Consider the following 19,300-nt stretch of genomic DNA (forward strand, 5'->3'; position numbering starts at 1 on the left):
GAGAGGGAGGGAGGGAGAGAGAGACTATATAAATTATAAATTCATAGATGTTACACATCTCACCAGTGAGCATGTCTCTGTCCAGTGCTTCTGAGATGGATAATGGAAGAGGGGAGAGAGGAAGAGAGGAAGAGAGGAAGAGAGGAAGAGAGGAAGAGAGGAAGAGAGGTCGAGTCTTCTTCCTGGGATTCCGTGGCATCAGAAGGGTCTCTGTTCATTGAGTGCAGGTTGGTCACATCTTGGCTCTGTATAATCACTAGTGGACACACAGGGCATCACCCATCTCCATTTTAATGGGAAGCACTGTTGCAGTCAGTAGTCTAACGCATAATATTTTCACACTTCTGCCGGTAATGGTGAGTATGAACTTCTCAAGTTAAAATGATTAGAACAAGTAGCTTTTACATTTCACCTCTCCCTAGCCATTCAATAGCCCAGTAAGTCTGTGCCTGTGCGCGCTCCTGTGCGCACTCCATCCAGAGACGAGTCAGTGCGCCATGCCCTGCACCCTTCGCTTCATTTGTTTGTTTGTGTCTGTTTTAAAGGAACAATTAGAAAGACTTAGTCTGTGAAATATATTTATCTGTGTTTATTGGCAGTGTGTGTTTTCTGCACAGCTTGCCCATTGTAAACATTCTCCATGGTTTATATGTGCTTAAATTACCCTTGGTATAGAATGGTAGTATATTTTTCTCTGTTTGCCATTTATTTTATATTTTCCAGCATCCCTTTACACACAGTTAAATTTCAGTTTGATAATCCTTGGTCACTTAAAAAATACCTTCTTAGTTTTAAAATTATACTTAACTTACGATGATTAAAACTTACATATGTAAGGATATATACATCTCCCATATTGAGGGTTTAAATTTAAATTAAAACATTTATGGGCATTGGAGAGAAAGCTCAGTGGGTAATGTAGCATATGTCTCTTGCAGAGAACCAGAATTCAGGTCCCCGCACTCTATACTGAACTACTTTCAACTGCCTATAACCCAAGCTCCAGGATGATCTGATGGTGCTTCTCCATGGGAACCTGAAAAATAATAAAAACAAACCTTTGAAAATGTCTGTGTGCCTGTGTTGGGGTGGGGTGGGGTGGGTAGTGTATGTACATGCTGATGTGTGCATGTGTGTATGTAGGTTAGTGGTGTTTTTGGTGTGTGCACATTTGCATGTGTAGGTAAGTGGTGTTTTCTACGGTCCCTACTCACTTCATTTTTTGATGCAAAGCCTTACACTGAGCCTGAAACTTTCCACTTTGGTTAGACAGATTCATCAGGGTCCCCCCCCCCCCCCCGTTTCTGGATCATCAGAGCCATGTTATGGATGCATGAGGTTGAACACATCTCTTGATCTGAGCTCAGCTCTTTGTGCTTGCGTGGCAGGCACTGTTACAACTGAGCCATACCCTCGGTGTCCAAACTGAAATCTTTAATTCATACACAGTTAGTTGTAATATAATTATTAATATTCTATATTATTAATTAATGCTGGAAATTAATACAGTGGCACATAATCCTTAATCATCTAGTTCCCCAAATGATTACACAGACACCTTTTAACATATCAGAGCTTAGGCTTTAGTTGGGCAGACTCTCAACTAATTCCTCTAAGTTAACCTGACCACCAAGCCTCAACAAGACACATGGCGAGCTCTACCTTCTAGGTCTGTAGTCAAGTTCACATCCTCTCATGTCTGCTGGCAAAGGACCGTCCTCTTTCTTTTTCCCAGAGTTCCTTTCTTGCTAACAGGAAGTCCCACCTTCTACTTCCTGCCTAGCTATTTGGCCATCAGATTTTTTGTTAACGCCAATCAGAGAATGCCTAAGGTAGGTGAGGAAGGATGGAGACACAACTTCATACAGTGAACTGCAACAGTTTCTTTTCATAGCTATATCCAGAGGATAAAAGTTGTTGTTACTATAAAAGTTATTTGATTTAGTTATAGTGTAGAACTTTAAAAATATTACTAGACAATAATACTAATTGGTGTGCTCTTCTCTGGGGAGGGCCACCAAAAATAAATGCAAAAATTAATTGTACTTAAAATTTAAAGCTTGTATGTAAATTACAATGGATAGTTGTGTATTTTATTAGCAGCTATAGAATTTGCATTATAAATTCCTGTAGCATAAAGTAAGACAGGAAAAAAACAGTCCCATTGACAGCCAATTTGCAGGAGACCTTATGATCTTGAAAAGATTTTTTTTTTTTCTGATTAAAGAACAAAGTATCAAGGCATTTCTGTAAGTAATTATCTCTTCTAATCTCACTGCAGAAAGAATACTTCACTCATTTCATATTAAAATTAATTCTCAAATCCTGAGTCCTGTGGTTTAAAAGAATCAAGGTAAAGTGTTTTTTTTTGGGGGGGGGGCGGGAGGTGAAGGAAGTAATTAAGACAAGTCCAGGTAGTAGGGATATGAATACTAGACATTAGTTTTAGAGATGTAATCACACAGAAGAATCAAATTCATTTAGTCAGTAGAGATATGACATAACCTTTATGTGGTAGTAAGAGTAGTTTGAACTTGGTGAGACATAACAGAGCCAGGTCATTTAAAGACCTTCTAGTTCAGATCCCAAAGTTTCATCTGATTAACAAAGATGGATTTGAATATGCTTGCAACTCATGGAGGAGGGTCATGTATACATAAAATAACTCCTTTGTCTCAAGATGGAAAATGATGAATGCTTTCTGAAATAGCTCATATGCCACCAAGCAAATTTTATCTTTTTAAAAATGGATTTCTTGATGGCCATGGTGTTGCATGTCTTTAATTCCAGCTCCTGAGAAGAAGGGTTAGGCAGATCTTTTGTGTATTGGAGGCCAGCCTGGTATACACGGAACATTCTAGGCAACCCAGGGGCACACAGTTGGCCTCACTGTGTGACAGTGAATAAGACACTGACTCTGTTTTGGGGTTTTATTGACTAAGTGAAGCGATCTATAGTTATATTATTAGATTAGTATATACAAAGATCTTGAAATAGTGCCTGGCCCTAACTGACATAATGAGAACTCAAGAAATGCTATTCACAGTGAAACCAATCAAATACTTTCAGTACCTATTTTGGGATGCAAATAAGAAGGCTTGTCTGACTGTTACTGAGAAATATTGGTAGCAAGTGGCTGAGAATACATGCAGCTCTGTCAGAAGATCTTCTAGCTTCTTATTTTCTTGGGAAGAGGGGCGCTGCTCTGAGTCACTCAAGGAAAGCAGGGGAATGAAGAGAGCATTAACAGTGTCAGAAGAGTCTTGTATGTACTTTATTTGGATGATTGACTTCTAGCGATGTCATGAGTATTGGGAGAAAGAAAGTGAGAGTGTGCCTTATACACAAACACTGGTAGACATTTTGTTTGCTCTTTCATTCCAAATCAAAATGAACAGAGAAGGCATGCTTGCTGCTAATTCCTTTGTTCTCTCTGCTTAGACTTTATCTCATTGTCTCTGATGGACTTTCCTTCCTCCTTTGGACTTCTGTGTTTATCCTTCTTACACATTGGTATATATCCTGCCATGATTACACCCCTCTCTTAGAAGAGGTCTTTCTACGAACCTTCTATTCCCTTGACATCTTCTCCCAGTGTTCTTATGCTGATAAATCACTCAGTTTTATCTCTGCCTTAACTTCCTCCTTTTACTGATTTTTGTCTCAGTCTCTGGAGACTATTCTTTCAACTCTGATTGAATATCTGCCTAATAATAGCTGCCTCTCTGAGATACACTAAGCATATAGAATAGTTGTTCCATGTCTTTTAATTAATTTGAACCGATTTTAACCATTTTAACATAATAAGTTTATCTGAAGTAGAAATGGGTAGCAATGTTACTTGGTTATTGAAGTCTTTGGTCTCATCCTCTGTAAAATGTGACACTGTGAATTGCTTTAGAAAGTCAACTCTTCCCGGCTTTTATGACCTCTCTGGTTTTACATCCCCCTTTCAATTGTTCACCTTTTAAATGCTCAAATGTGTTTCCTTTAGGCTGCTTGCTTACTTATGCCCAAGTTTCTTCTAACTTCCTTTCTTCTATTGCTTCCTGGGACACTTCCATAAGGTTTAAACATAATCTATCTGTTTCCCGATGATTATAAATTTTGTATTTCTGCAAGTATTACCTGTTTTAATGCAAGCTTTGGATATCTGCATATGTACTGACTATCATAGTCCTTAGACACTTTAAGTTTTGTATTGAGTAGGACATATTTGTCTGACTGCATTATTTGTTAAGTATTTTAGGAACTGAGAAGTTTAGATGTATGCAAGGCTTAGTTCTTCCTATAAGAGCTTAAAGGGGAGGAAAACAGAAATAAGATACAAAGAAATGAAATAGTAAGATAATTCTAGGTGCAATTAAATGATTCAAAGAATATAAAACTGCTTCAAATGAATAGGAAAGGGGCTGATTTTTTATTCTTCAGCAACGAGGAAGTAAGAGCATTGTGGCTGGAGTGTGGGGACTATGAAAAGTCACGCCAATCACAGAGAGCTTGTGGTACATGGAAGAGTTTATATTTTACAGTTGTGAGACATTGGGAATGGTGTGGTTGAATATATTTGGAAGAACAATGCTACCTGCTGCCTGAAGGGGGAATTTTGTAGAATAAGAGTAGTGTAGCTCTGGGAGTTGCCTCTCCCAGTGGGGTGCCCAGGCACCAGTACTCTGGCTCCGAGAGAGCAAAGCAAAGTCCAGAATGGATGGGGATCTAAATCTACCCCTTTCCTCTGGGGTTGTCATATGTTGCTGTATGCTAGCCTGAGAAGGGTGAAGCAGAGCCTTGGATGAAGAGAGTCCACAGGGCTCCAGTCTGGCTGGGAATGCTGGGAGTGTTAAAGATCTTTGAAAGGGGATAAAGAGGTTTGGGTGACCAGTTCTGGGCAGGCAGCAAGGATCCTGGATCCTACAGCATTTGTAGCAATGGTGATGACAGAAGCCAGCACTCTGATGTGAGCAATGGGAGCCTGGTTGGGCAGGCAGGGCCAAGGTGAAACAATGAGTGTTTGGCAGAGTGGGGGGTGGGTTGGTCCCCCAAATATTACAGCTCAGGAAAAACAGTTATAGACGATCCTTGGTGAAATAACTTGTGAACTTTATTCTATGTTGTCAGGGACTATGTGAACCTTGGGGAGTGGGATGGGACTTCGGGGGGTAAATACATTCTATTGGCTGAGGCTAAGATGCTGGTTGTCTTAGGGTTTCCTTTGCTTTGAAGAGATAGCATAACCAAGGCAACTCTTATAAAAGACAACATTTATCTGGGGCTGGCTTACAGATTCAGAAGTTCAGTACATTATCATCAAGGCAGAAAGCATGGCAGCCTCCTGGCAGACATGGTACAGGAGGAGCTGAGAGTTCTATGTCTTGATCAGGAGGCAATCAGGATAAAACTGTCTTATATGCAGCCGGAAGGAGAATCTTAAAGCCCACTCTTACAGTGACACACTTGCTCCAACAAGATCACACCCTGCAACAGTGCCTTTCCCTATGGGCCAAGCATATTAAAACCAGCACAGTGGTGATGCTCTATTTGCATAGGGAAGAAATTCAGGTGTCATGCTATGAGACTGACTGCCCGTGATCATCTAGTTGGGGATTGTGGTTAGTACCCCAAAGCAGGCGTGGAGACAGGGAAGGAGTTGACTCTACTCCTGTCATCTCAAACTTGGAGATTTCTGGGGTTTAAGTATACTCCACCTCACCAGTCCCATTCCCACTCATCTGGTGGCAAGGCCCAGGTCCATGTGCCCTATAGAGTAGGGAAAAAAATTCCTCAGGAGGTTGCTGAAATAACTAGACAGATACTGACTTTCCAGAACTATGTATAAAAGTATGAGAAATGGTAAAGTTTATGATATATTTTTAAAAGAATATAATTTAGGGTGGACTTGACATATGAATGAGAGTTTAATTACTGGATTTATAATATTGGCTATAGTTATACAGATGAAAAGGGCAGGAGAAATAGGAGGACTGGGCCACTAGATGATTAAACAAGGAGACTGAATAGGCATTTGAATAGAAGATATCTGAGTGGGAAATGCAAGTTTGATAATTATTAATATATAAATAGTATTTAAAAGTATGAAAATGGTTGTGATCACTAGGGCAAGTGGATAGCTAGGATTTGCGATTTTCTAATTTCCAGTGGTCTGGTAAAGGATAAATTAAAGAAGGAATCTGGGAAGAGATAACTGTTAAGGCTCAGTGTGCAGAGAAGAAAACAGTAAAGAAAAAGGTTCAGGGAACCTGGGCATATATTACAAACATCTCATATGGTTTTATAGCTCATGGTTCAGGCTACTTTTGATGGATTTTCTCCAGTGCTGGGAGTTTAACTGTGTTTGAGATTCTGGGCACTGCTGTAATGTGGAAAAGATTCTTATTCAATGACGACGAGGAGCTAGCTACAGTCAGCTAAGTAAATCACATGGCTTGTCAAATTTGCTCTTTGTTTATATGTCTTTTTCCAAATGTCGTATTTTTAACATACTGCTATATAATAACACATCATATTTTTAAACTCCTTTATTTTGCAAATTCTACAATCTTTGTCTTGGGTTGGCCAGTCTTGTATTTTATTTCCTTTCCACCTCTGTTTATTAGTTCAGGCAACACTTTAAATATATTATTACTTAATGTTGATTACTTTGGGAGCAAAGGTAGGGAAATGTAGTTGCCGACGAAGCCACATGTCAAGAGACTTTACACAGCCACTCTGGGTACAAGTGTGGGCATTAGGGCACTCCATTCAATTCAAATACCACCCTAATGAGGACTGATAGCTCTTGAAGCAAATCAATTCTTTTGTGAAGTGCTAGGGATGAACTCAGGACCTCAAATTCTACTCAAATAGATTATACCCTAGCTCTCAATACTTTTTGAAAATACTCACCATATATTTAGTAACTAATATGACAGATATTGAACTTTTATAGAATGACTACGTGAAGTATATTGCTAATAATGATATTAGAATTTTGTGGAATCTTTGTAGATGATGTATTTCTGGGGAAGTAAATGTTCCAGAAACTTGTTGGCTACTCCAACTGCCCCAGTCATTGGCTTTTGTGTTCTTGTCTTGAGAATTCAGGGAGTACAGAGTTCAGTTTTGGAGATCCTATGATAGACTTGTTAGGTGGGACTTTAGGAAGAAGAAAGAGCTTTGGCCTTCAAATCAGGTGGCATGGACACTAAGAGAGTTTCAGAGAAAGAGTAAGGAGGTTCAGAATAGCTGAAGAAAGATACATAGGCTCTGGCTGGCATCTGAAAAAATAGAGAAGAGAAAGAGAAGGAAAATGTATGCCTTTGTGAGTGGCAGGTAGAAGCAACAGAATCTCTCTCTCTTTTTTTTAATTAGGTATTTTCTTCATTTACATTTCAAATGCTATCCCAAAAGTCCCCCAGATTCTTCCCCCCACTTCCCTACCTCTCCACTCCCACTTCTTGGCCCTGGCGTTCCCCTGTACTGAGGCATATAAAGTTTGCAAGACCAAGGGGCCTCTCTTCCCAATGATGGCCGACTACGCCATCTTCTGATACATATGCAGCTAGAGACATGAGCTCGGGGGTACTGGTTAGTTCATATTGTTGGAGAATCTATAGTTTTAATTAGATTTTTTCTTTATTTACATTTCAAATGTTATCCTCTTTCTTCATTTCCCTTCTGAAAACCCCCTATCCCAGAATCTCTTTTTTTAATTATATTTTTTCTTTATTTACATTTCAAATGTTATCCGCTTTCTTCATTTCCCCTACAAAATTCCCCTATCCCATCCCCCTCCTCCTGTTCACTAACCCACCCACTCCTGCTCCCTGTCCTGGCATTCCCCTACACTGGAGCATCTCACCTTCTCAGGACCAAGGGCCTCTCCTCTCACGATATCACAGTGGTTAAGAGCACTCGCAGTTCTTGCAGAGGACCTTGGTTCAATTCCCAGCACCCATATGGTAGCTTACGACCCAACAGAATCTCATGAAAGCTTGTAGGCACTACATTTGGGAACAGGAATACTGAGAGAGAGAAGGAAAAGTACATTATCTCATTAAAGAGCTAATTGTTCTTCTTAGCATGGCTCAAGGTAGACCTGCCTTCTTGAGGGATGATTCCTTTGGACATAGGACTGACAAGCCCATCTACAACTTAAGGAAGTGGGCAATGGCATGGCTTCACTCAGAGGCGGATTGTATTCTTTTGGCTAGAAGGCAATAATTTTTCTTAATGCTACTGTAATATTCTTCACTCTGAAGAGGTAATATTTTTTCCTATTTTTAAAAATTAATTATTTTATTTACTTCAAATGTTGCCCCCTCCCAGTCTCCTCTCCCAGAGTTCTTCACCCGATTCCCCCTTCCCTTTGTAACTGAGGGGACTTTCCCCCTCCCCTGGGAGCATCCCTCTTTCCATGGGGCATGAAGTCTCTACAGGATTAGGTGCATCCTCTCCCACTGAGTCCAGGCAAGGCAGTCCTCTGCTACATATGGGCCTGGGGTCAGACCAGTCCATGTAAGCCCTTGGTTGGTGGCATAGTCTCTGGGAGCTCCCAGGGGTCCAGGTTAGTTGAGACTGTTGGTCTTCCTATGGGGCTGCAATCCTCTTCAGCTCCTTCAGTCCTTCCCCTAGATCTTCCATGGGTGGGGGGAAGTTGTTTCCACCGACTTCGGTCCAATGGTTGGTTGTAAGTATCTGCATCTGTCTTAGTCAGCCGTTGGTATAGACTCTCAGAGGACAGCCATGCTAGCACATGTCTGCAAGTACAATATGGCATCAGTAATAGTGTCAGAGTTTGGTGTCTGCCCATGGGTTGGATCCCAAGTTGGGCCTGTCACCGAATGTCCTTTCCTTCAGTCTCTGCTCCACTTTTGTCCCTGTATTTCTTTTAGACAGGAACAATTCTGGGTCAAAATTTTTGAAGGTGGGTTGGTGACTCCATCCCTTTACTAGGGTCCCTATCTATCTATTGAAGGTGATCTCTTCAGGTTCTATCTCCCCACTGTTGAGTATTTTGGCTAAGGTCACCCCCATTGAGTCTTGAAGTTGAGACCCTTTGATCTCATTGAAGCCCCTCAGATCTCATGTCTCTGGACTTTCTAGAAGTTCCCATGAGTCCTCTCCCTGTTCCCCCTACCCCCAGCAGCTGTATATTTCCATTCATTTCTCCTGGCCCTCGGGACTTCTCTTCCGTCTCCCTCATACCACATCCTGCCCCCTTTTCCTTCCTCCCTCCTCTTCTACCCATGTCTCTCCTTCCTTCTACCTCCCATGTTTATTTTGCTCCCTGTTCTAAGTGGGATTGAAGCATCCAAACTAGGGTCTTCCTTTTTGTTAAGCTTCCTATGGTCTGTGAGTTGTATCATGGGTATTCTGAACTTTTTTTTTTGCTAATAACCTCTTATCAGTGAGTACATATCATGCCTGTACTTTTGAGTCAGGGTTACCTTACTCAAGATGCTATTTTCTAGTTCCATCCATTTGCCTGAAAAATTCCTGATGTTCTCATTTTTAATAGCTAGACAGTATTCCATTGTATAAATGAACCACATTTTATATATCCATTCTTTGGTTGAGGGACATCTGGGTTGCTTCCAGTTTCTGGCTATTACAAATAAAGCTGCTATGAACATAACCTAAGGATATTTGACCATAACATAAGGACATGTCCTCTACTATGTTCATTGAAGAGGCAATCTTAAAATCCTTTAGAATCCAGACCAGAGATCAGAGACCACAAATATTTCTGGCATTTCTAGCCTTTAGCTAGGACAGTACCAAGAACATTTTGTCTCCATGGCTAAGGACACAGATTGAGCTTCTAGTCCTAAACTGCCCATCCCATTTCTATCTCCTATCCTAGTCAATACATATTTATCATTAATGTGGATAGTTAATTTTAACATGTTAGCACATAAATATTTATTTAACAATAGTAATACATTCAGTATTTTGTGTCCTGAATGCATTAAGGTAAATCTAGTGTAGCACATGATAAAAGATACAAGAAACAGCCATTGAAGTATGGTCCATGCTCCTAAGAAATACAGATTGGAGTGGGGCTGACTTACTATTACAGCCATTGTAAAGCATTGTGGGTTCTCCAATAGGATTATTCAGGAAGGGTCCATTGGAGGGGATTTTGGACCTGAAAAACTTTCATTCTTCAAAGAGGAAGCCCGTGTTCCATTTGCTAGTGGTCTTATATTTGGAGAGTCTTCGGGGGCTTGACATATCAAAAGGTGATATGTAAAAATTTAAATGAAGTTGTGGAAGAAAGTAACTGCCAATACACATGGGCTATTATGAACCACTTTTATTTATTTGAGTGATCTCATTGCCACATTTCTTGATATAACAGATGAAGATAAAAATCACCAAGGCAATCTATTGAAACATAGTCATTGGATATTTATGACTTAAAACAGTGGTGCCCTTTTTAATGTGAAAATTAAGTATTCACTTGAATAAATGAGTTCAGTTTCTAACCTTACTACATTTTGCCTTAATTATGATTTAACAATGAAATTGACACACATTCCCTTTAGACTTGTTGAATATCTACATCACTAGGACACACCGAGTCCCTTTCCCTTGCTGCATTGTTGCTACCACAGTGGCTTTCTCTGGCTTTTCAAAACTCCTTTCACTTTTTCTTTCTCTCTCTTTTTTTTTTTTTTTTTTTTTTTTTTACAATTACTGAATCTGTTCTGTAATGCTTGTCACACATTAATGTCAATGAATCTAAGCTATGTTTAAGCTATCTGCTGGCATCTGGTAATTATCCAGAATCACGAAAAGCACGACAGTAGCTTCTGATGTGTAAAATTTCAATCCTGAAGAAAATTCCTCAATTTAAAAATACATCTTCAAACAGTTTTAACTTAAACTTTTTTTTTGTATGAAAATTACAGATACTTCTTAAAATTAGAGTTCTTATTTGATCAAGAGTGCACTGGGTTGCTGTCTCAAAACAGAATAAATCATTAGAGGAAATAGCATGTATATTGCCAGGGCAAGATTCAAGTCATTTTAAAAAACCCTCTGATTTTCTAAGCAAAAATTTTCATTATATTAGAACCAAGTTCTGTAGAAATAGTGACCCATTGTATGCATTAGAAGTGGTTACTCAGACCAAATTACCTTACATGGAATTTGTTTGACATTTTTTAGAAAATTCACTGCCCTCATATAATGGGAGAATATTAAAATAACTCTTTATTCTGTCTTGAGGACATTTTAGCTAAGTGCTATTTCGATCCTGTTCTGGAATGGCACTAAAACAAACAAATATGCCAACATGAGAATTATGTTGGTATCAGATGCAAAGTATGTGAATTCTGATACCTTTTCATTGCATGTACACTAGGAATTCTATTTTTTAAATGATATCCTGCCAGCTTTTTCACAATCCATTAATTCCTGGATCAGCATCAGAAGGAATGTCAGAGCAGAGTGAAATTCTTGTAAGACACAGATGTCAGGATCAAAAGTCAGACGCATTCTCCAAGCAGCAGGGAAGCAAGCTTGTTAGACTTTAATCGGAACAATTAGTATCTACCATGTGACAGTCTCGGTGCCCTACCTTATATGTCTGTGAAGTTCCGGCATGCTGGAAAGACAGACTTCTAAGTCTGATGGAAAATTTCATAAACTTTTGTTCTCATTATTTCTAGCCACAATCCTTAAGTTTTGTTGCTCGCCTCCAAATGTCCTTAAATGGTCAATGGCCGATGCACTTAGGTAAAGTAGGATCCATCTTGCTATGGAGAAAAGAGTTTCATCTTCTGTGGGTGGATGTAATGCAAAATGACCGGCCCTATGGATGTTTGTGTCCGTTAGTACTCAGGAGGCTTTACTGGCTGCATTATACCTCGAGAGTGAAAGCTTTTATGGTGTGCTCCCAGACTGCTCCAGCAGAGGCTCAATAAATGTGAATCATTGATGAAGGGAAAGTACTTAAAGTTGGATGGCACCATTTTAGTGAAAGAATTTCTCTGAAATTAGCTATTATATTTCTTCTTATGCTGTCACTAAACTAAAACATCATTATTATCATCATCAATTAACCAGTTGTTTTCTGTACACATTGTTAATAAATTAACTTAATTATTTCTCCCAGTAATGCTACTGAGTTTTTTTCACTTTTTTTTTTTTTGGTGTAGTTTGTAATAGTAATTCCTTTATCTAGGTGTTAGTATTGGGGTATCTTGTAGTATAATGAACTGAATGGTCAAAATCCATCTCTGGCTATGAGGAATGACCCTTTAAGGTGTGAGCTGTAACAGTTGAGCAGATTCAGATACCAAAGTTGTCTCCACTGTATAATAGTACCAGTTAGTTCATACTCGGTAGACAAGAGTCATTATACTTAGCTAGTGATACTATGTTTTAAAAAGACAAAAAACCATGGGTAAGTGTTTGAAGGACAGAGCAGAGAATATAGAGGGGGAACAGGAGTGGTATAGCAGAGACAGGAACACAAGGCTGGGAAGTGGGAGGCCTGCTGGAAGCAAATGTATAGCCTTTTCTCTGCATGCAACCAAATATACTATATTTTGTTGTAGCCTTAAGATGACATTTTCTTAATATTATTAAAATGTTAAAGAGGACACCTTTGGAATTCAGTTCAAATGAATTTAATAGTTGAAATAATGTATAGCAAGGGGTGCCTGATGTTGGACCTTTTATGTCTGTTATCTCAATCCGTTCCATCTATGAAGTTGCAAACTCTATATTCTGACAACTGTCCTTCCAGCAACTCCTAGGACACTTACGGTTTTATTTGCTTACTCTTTTTTTTTTTTTTAAAGTTCATTCTATGTATTCATTGTATGTGATGGCATGTTACACAGAAACATTTCCATACACATCTATATTGTACAAGCCCACTTATATATGTACATTTCCCTTCTCTTCACTTCTTCTCCTTCCTTGCCCATGTTAGTCACCATTGCTTCCCCAGACAGTTTTGCTTCCAATGTCATATCATATATGCACACATGAGTTTCATGTCTCTATAAAAATTGAGGAACCATAAATGAGAAGAAACAGGACACATGTCTTACTAGCTCCAGTTGCATCCACTATCATGAAAGTAATGAGCTTTCATATAGCTGAAAACAAATCTATTTGTAATTCCTGTATCCATTCTCTGTTGGTGGACAGCCACGTTGGTTCCAGAACCTAGCTGTTGTGATGCAGCAAACACCAGTGTGCTGCTAGATTGTTTAGTAGATTTAATTTTAGGTTGTCTTTTCTGGTGGGGGTGGGGCATCCATACCTATTTCAGTAGAGGCTGGATTTGTTTAAGAGTTCCACCACATCTTTAACATTTGTTGTTATTTAGTTTCTCAAGACTGACATACTTACTGGTATGAGATGAAATTTGTAGTTTTAACTTACATTTTTCATTTGAAAACTGTTTATTCTGTTAGTTTATTTGTTGATTGGATTGTTTGATTTTGTCATTGTTAGTTTTTTTTTTTTGTACTCTAGGTATTAACCATCTTTCCAATTAGTTGTATAATAACAAAGAATTTTTTCCCATTCTGTAAGCTGATTATTCACCCAACTAATAATTTCCTTTGCCATGCAAGGTCATTCTAATCCCAAATGTTGACTGTAGCATTATTTCCTTAGTGACTAGAATACCATTAAGTCCTTGCCTATATCTAAATTCGAGATGTCTCATATTACTGTTATATTTCCTAGCTAAAAGATGCCTTCAAGACAGATTCAAAGATCACACCTTCCAATTAAAGTTGTCAGGTTTTGGATGTGCCTTGGATAATATTACATTTAAGTGACAATGTACTGTGAGCCTTACTTAGCTCCATGACAACCCTTATCTGTGTGCTTAAGGAATATGAGCATATTATTGAACAGCTTTCTCAAGTGTGGAGAAAGTCCTTGGAAGTTTTCATTTTGATAACGTTGATGGAATAGATCACAACTGTATTCTTTGTGGAATAATATCACATACACCATGTCAGCGAGTCCTCCTCCTATTATTCAACAGCTCAGTATAATTATTGAGGTATTTGAGGGTCACTTCAGCAGTAAGTGCTGTGACCAGCATTGAACTTTATATTCTTTCCACTTCATTGACTTTGGAAAATACTTTTGAATTACTTAAGACAGGTCTTAGAGGAAGCAGGTTTGTCTTATGTACCCTGAGCTGTAATAAGAATATATTTGACTTCGCTCACAGGTCTTGAAACACAGTTTCTAAACCTTGTAATATCCCCAAATATAGAAGTGACAGGAATTTCTGTGTTTGGCCTTAGTGCTAAGTTCTTACCGTGAGGGTTTCTAAGACATTTAATATTTCTGGACTGAAGGTGTCCTGTACATGTTATGGAGATGCCTTGTATCTGGGCTTCCTGGATGGGGTTGGTCCCTAGCAAGGCCAAGACATGACGGGAGACTCAGGACTTTCAGACTTGTCTCCCCTATCTTTGTGGAAGAGAAGGGATTGGATATTAACTTAATCATCAACAAATAATGATATAATCAATCATGTCTCTAAATGAAACTTCTACCCTAACCCCTGAATCTTGTGTTTTGTCTCTCCTCTGGCAGTGTCCAGGCACCTGGAATGCACTGTCTCAGGGATGACAAGGCAAAGTCTGGGACCGGGGTCCATAGTCCCTGTTTCCCTTTCTGGGGATTAGGGCACTGCTGTACCCAAACCTGCAAGGGGAGAGCAAGGTCTGGATGCGCTGATTGGGAGTGAGTGCCAGAGGGGAGGGAAAAGAGAGCCTTCTATTTTGGGAGTCTTAGTGTTGCAGCTCTTTTTGGTGTAGGCCTTCTCCGTAGTGATCTCTAATGACGCAGCTCTCTGACACAGTCTTTGCTTGTTCATATTGTCTCACTGCGGGCGGATTTGAATGCATACACTTAATTATAGGTGAGCCAGGGATTTATAAATTTGGGGAAGGGCGTGAGCGTATCCAGGAAGAGAAGGTCATTGACTGACGGCTAATACTATTGCGATGCCTCATTAGCATAAAGACGTGATCCAGACACTGTGCTACGTGATTGACTGCCTGTAGTCACTTTAGTTGGGGGTTGTGGTTCCAGTGCAGGCAGGGAGGCAGGGAGGGAGCAGACCCCCCCTCCTTGGTCTCAAATCTCTGAGGTTTCTGAGGTTTGAGCATGCTCCACTGCACTAGTCTCGAGCTCATCTGGTGGCACAATCCACGTGCCATAAAGCTGCCATGGGGACAACTTTCCTACCTGTGGTGTGAGCAGCTTGAGGATGGGCAATGCAATGTTCTCCCTTTACACCCTTGTTAGTCTTTGCTCTAAGAAGAAGAGGGCACATTGTGTCATGAAAGAAGTCCTTAGGATAGATCTTGCGTGTTCCTTTTGCAGAACAGAAAGTCTGTGAATGTTATTTTTGTTGTATGCTTTAGTTTATTATTTTTAAATATCAGTGTATTAACTTTTTGAGATTTTCAAACAATGTGTTTTGATCATATTTACCTCCTTCTCCAAATCCATCTTTGTTTACTATTTTTTATTGCTGTATAGCCTGCTGTATCATATTTTACCCATTCACTTATGCATTGTTCTCCTAATAGGACTCTTTCTAGTTAGAACATTATGAATCATAGCAGATGTTCTTGTGTATGCCTTTGGGAGAATACAGTTATTTGTTATTATGGCGTACAAACAACTAGGAGAGTTAGTTGTTAAGGCACAAGTGGCCAAATTTTGTTGATAAGTTTTCTGAAATGGATGGAGAAACTTATAAACTTATAGCTGGTAGACTGAACCATGTTGAGGACTTAAGATCTTATTACAAATGTAGCGAACCACCTTTGTGGAGCTGTAAGTAGAGGATTTATATGTGTTAATTCACATTTCAGAACTCTCTGTGAAAAAGGGATTCAGGAGGAGGAAGCAGGGAAACCAGTGGGGAGGTATTTGACATGATCAGATCATTCAATTCAGAAAATTGGCGACATTTTAGCACTCATCCAACTTGTCTGTAGTTGACTTCTGCCTTTCTGTCTTCCAAACCCTTGTCTAAGTGACTATGGATATTAGATTTGTTCCCTCAAGTCTTAGTGCCTGAGACCAGAGCCTCAGTTCACCAGCTAAAATCCCAAGCTCTCCCCCACGTGGCCTATTTTGGAAAGAGCTAGCCTTTTGGGTAGTAGATGTAATTTTTAGTTCATAAATCTAGCCAAGGTCCTTTCCTTTTGACAGTACACAGGTCTCAGCTCTGAATCTAACTTTGTGATTGACAAGCATATCTTAAAACAAGGCAGAAAGCTAGGTTTTGATATATTATTTATTTTATTTACTGCACAATGACTGCCTTGTAGTGAGTCCAGATCCTCTGATAGATTGCAGAGGAAGGGTCTGGGAGCTAAAGCTTAGTGATAAGTTATGCAGAATTTTTTTTTAACATTCAATATTTTTCTACAGATTTCTTTGGGACATTTAGTTGTAATTCAACACTTTTGTTTATTTGCTTCATAGAGACCATAGTAAGCAGATTTCATAGGGATAGGTTATAATTCACAGAATTCCAACTGGTTATTTTAATAAAAACAGTTATTGAAATGATAGAGAATCAACAGAAAATGAAAGAACAAAATTGGGAAATGGGTAGAAACCAGGAGGACAACAGAGGCTGATGATTCATTTCTGTCACTGAGTCACTGTCCGCATCCAAGCACAGTGCAGACTGCCGCTCATGCAGGCATTTCTAAACTGCTCTGGGGAAGGTCTTCCTCTGGACTTGTAAGGAGGAGATGAAGCACCATTCCAATCGAGAATGCACTTATCTGGGGCTTCTACTTACTTTGAAACAGGTTTGGTATTGGATAATTCTAAGTCAAAGAAAAAAACAGGGAAAAGAAAAAATATTCACAATAAATATCATTATATTCCAGTACCTTAAACAACATGCTTGCTTTGAATTGACAGCTGATGATCTTCCTCTGTCTCTCATGTTCTCTCTCTTTTTTACTTATCTGTCTGTCTGTCTGCCTGTCTGTCTATGTTGCCCAACTGTCTATGTTGCCCAGGATAACCTTGAAGTCACTTGTGAGGGATTAAAGGCATGTACTTCAATACCTAGCTTCTAATTGTGTTTCTTGAGATAATGAATGAATTTCTTTCAATGAGCTCAATGCTAACTGCTATGTGGGATTCTGTCTCTATAAAATTGCCAAAGAAAAAAAAGAAGCACAAATCTGAGTAAAATCAAATTAACACATATACTAGCAAAACTAGCGACATTTTAAATCAAGTTTAAAAGTTTGTAATATTTGCTATTAAATATTTCTCCAGAAATTTTTTATATTTTATTTTCATCCTTCTCTCTTAAATGCAGTGAGTGTGTTTGAGTGTTCCCAAAGTTTTGAGTGTTTTGGGAACCCTCAAATATAAAAATTACCTCGACACTGTCGGGAGTGATGGGAGATCTTTCCATCTCCGTGATTCAGAGGCTGATGGCTACAAGAACTCACAGTTAGTAGCTGGAAGTGAGGATGTAATATAGACTCAGAGCTCTCTAAACCGGCATGGCACAGAACACAAGGCACATATTAAAGAGCAAAAGTTTTCAAATCCATTAAAAGTATTCATGAAAATTTAAAGTGCTATTCAAATCAAGAGAGCCACATATTTAAAGGCATGCTTAAATGGACCACTAACTAATGCACTTTAAAATGTTTAATTATATCCTATCTATGATAATTTGGGTAGGTTGTTATGTATTTGATGTGTAGGTTCATGTCCTTGTGTGTATATGCATGTGCACATATGTATAGAGGGCACAGGACAACTCGTTTTTATTTATTTGCATGAGTACATGTGTGTCCAAGTGTGTTCAGATACATGTGTGTGTGTGGGGGGAGGTGCATGAGCACATGGAAGCCATAGGACATGTTTGAGTATCATGCTTAGAAAAAGCTGTATACCTCCTTTGAGACAGACAGTCTCTTCATTGTCCTGGATCTTAGCCACTAGGTTAGACTATCAAGCTGACAAACCCCGGGGTCCTTCTATGCCTACTTCCTTAGTGATCAATTACAAGCTTGTGCCACCAGCATGGCAGGCATTTCTATAAAGATTCTGGGAGATGGAATGTACAAACTCATACTTGTGATGCAAGCACAGAGCTATCCTTTAGCCCTTGGTTGGATTACTTTTCCTTCTTTTTCTTAGATATTTTCTTTATTTACATTTTAAATGTTCTCCCTCTTCCCAGTTTCCCCTCCAAAAAACCACCTGCTCACCAACTCACCCACTCTGGCTTCCTGGTTCTGGCATTCCCCTACACTGGGGCATAGAGCCTTCACAGGACCAAGGGCCTTTCCTCCCATTGATTACCGACTAGGCCATCCTCTGCTACATATCAAGCTGGAGCCATGAGTCCCACTGTGTGTGCTCTTGGGTTGGTGGTTTAGTCCCTGGGAGCTCTGGGGTTACTGGTTAGTTCATATTGTTGCTTCTTTTCAAGTACTATCTTTAGCTTTCTAAAAAAGTGTGTTTGTGTGTGTGTGTGTATGTGTGTGTGTGTGTGTGTGTGTGTGTGTGTTTGTATTAAGAGAATGAGCTATATAAAAAAGAGAATGAGATATTTTATGGATGTTACTACTGTAGTTTCATAGTTTAGGTAAACTCAGTGATACTTATTGCAAACTAAGGATATTCCAAGAGTCTAGGTAAGCCTGTTCAGCTAAATTAAATAATTTATTTTCTGTGTATCTATTTCCATGACACAATGTCCAGTCTAAATGGGTGCCTGAGGGCAAATTGAAAACCATTTGATGTATGCAAGTCAAAGATAGAATAATATTAAATTTAATGAAATGAAGGGTATAACAGTAATAACTGCCAGACAGCTTGAAATTCATTTATGGGTATGAAAAGAATCTTGTTTTACACAATCATATGAAAATGAGAAACTTCTGTTTGATAAAATGTAGCATAAATAATGGTCCTAATTGTACTATACTCCATTAGTGAGTCCAGGGTGAAATAATGCCATAGTCTGCTTTTTAGTTTTTTTACTCCCTCTAAATTCTTCCTTACCTTATTACTTTTGCATCTCTCTTTGTAATGCAAATTCATACTCTGTAATTTATTAAAAAAACAAAAGACTTACCAACATAAAATAATACTCTAATGCCAGTGTGATTTTTCCCACGTAAACAGTTTACTCTTTATCCTCATGGTCACTGGTCATGAGCTCTTCTCGTTGAGGGCTGAGAGGAGTGATAATTCTATTCAAGGTCTCCTTTTGTCCCTACAGATCCATGCTTTTACAAGTTCA

General features: G+C 39.1%; 1 protein-coding gene across 6 annotated transcripts in view; it reads left to right on the forward strand.

Moving 5' to 3' along the window:
* Window positions 1-19,300, forward strand: part of Dcdc5 (doublecortin domain containing 5) — a 328,880-nt gene that overhangs the window by 17,273 nt on the left and 292,307 nt on the right. For 5 of the 6 annotated variants that reach the window (XM_011239882.3, XM_011239885.2, XM_011239886.3 and 2 more), the window contains exon 2: window positions 86-227. The exons of the other annotated variant lie outside the window; for it this stretch is intronic. The gene's annotated coding sequence lies outside the window, so the exon portion shown is untranslated. The remainder of the gene's footprint in view (window positions 1-85; window positions 228-19,300) is intronic. 6 annotated transcript variants of the gene reach the window in all.

This window comes from Mus musculus, chromosome 2 (assembly GCF_000001635.26).
Source record: "Mus musculus strain C57BL/6J chromosome 2, GRCm38.p6 C57BL/6J".
NCBI lineage: Eukaryota > Metazoa > Chordata > Mammalia > Rodentia > Muridae > Mus > Mus musculus.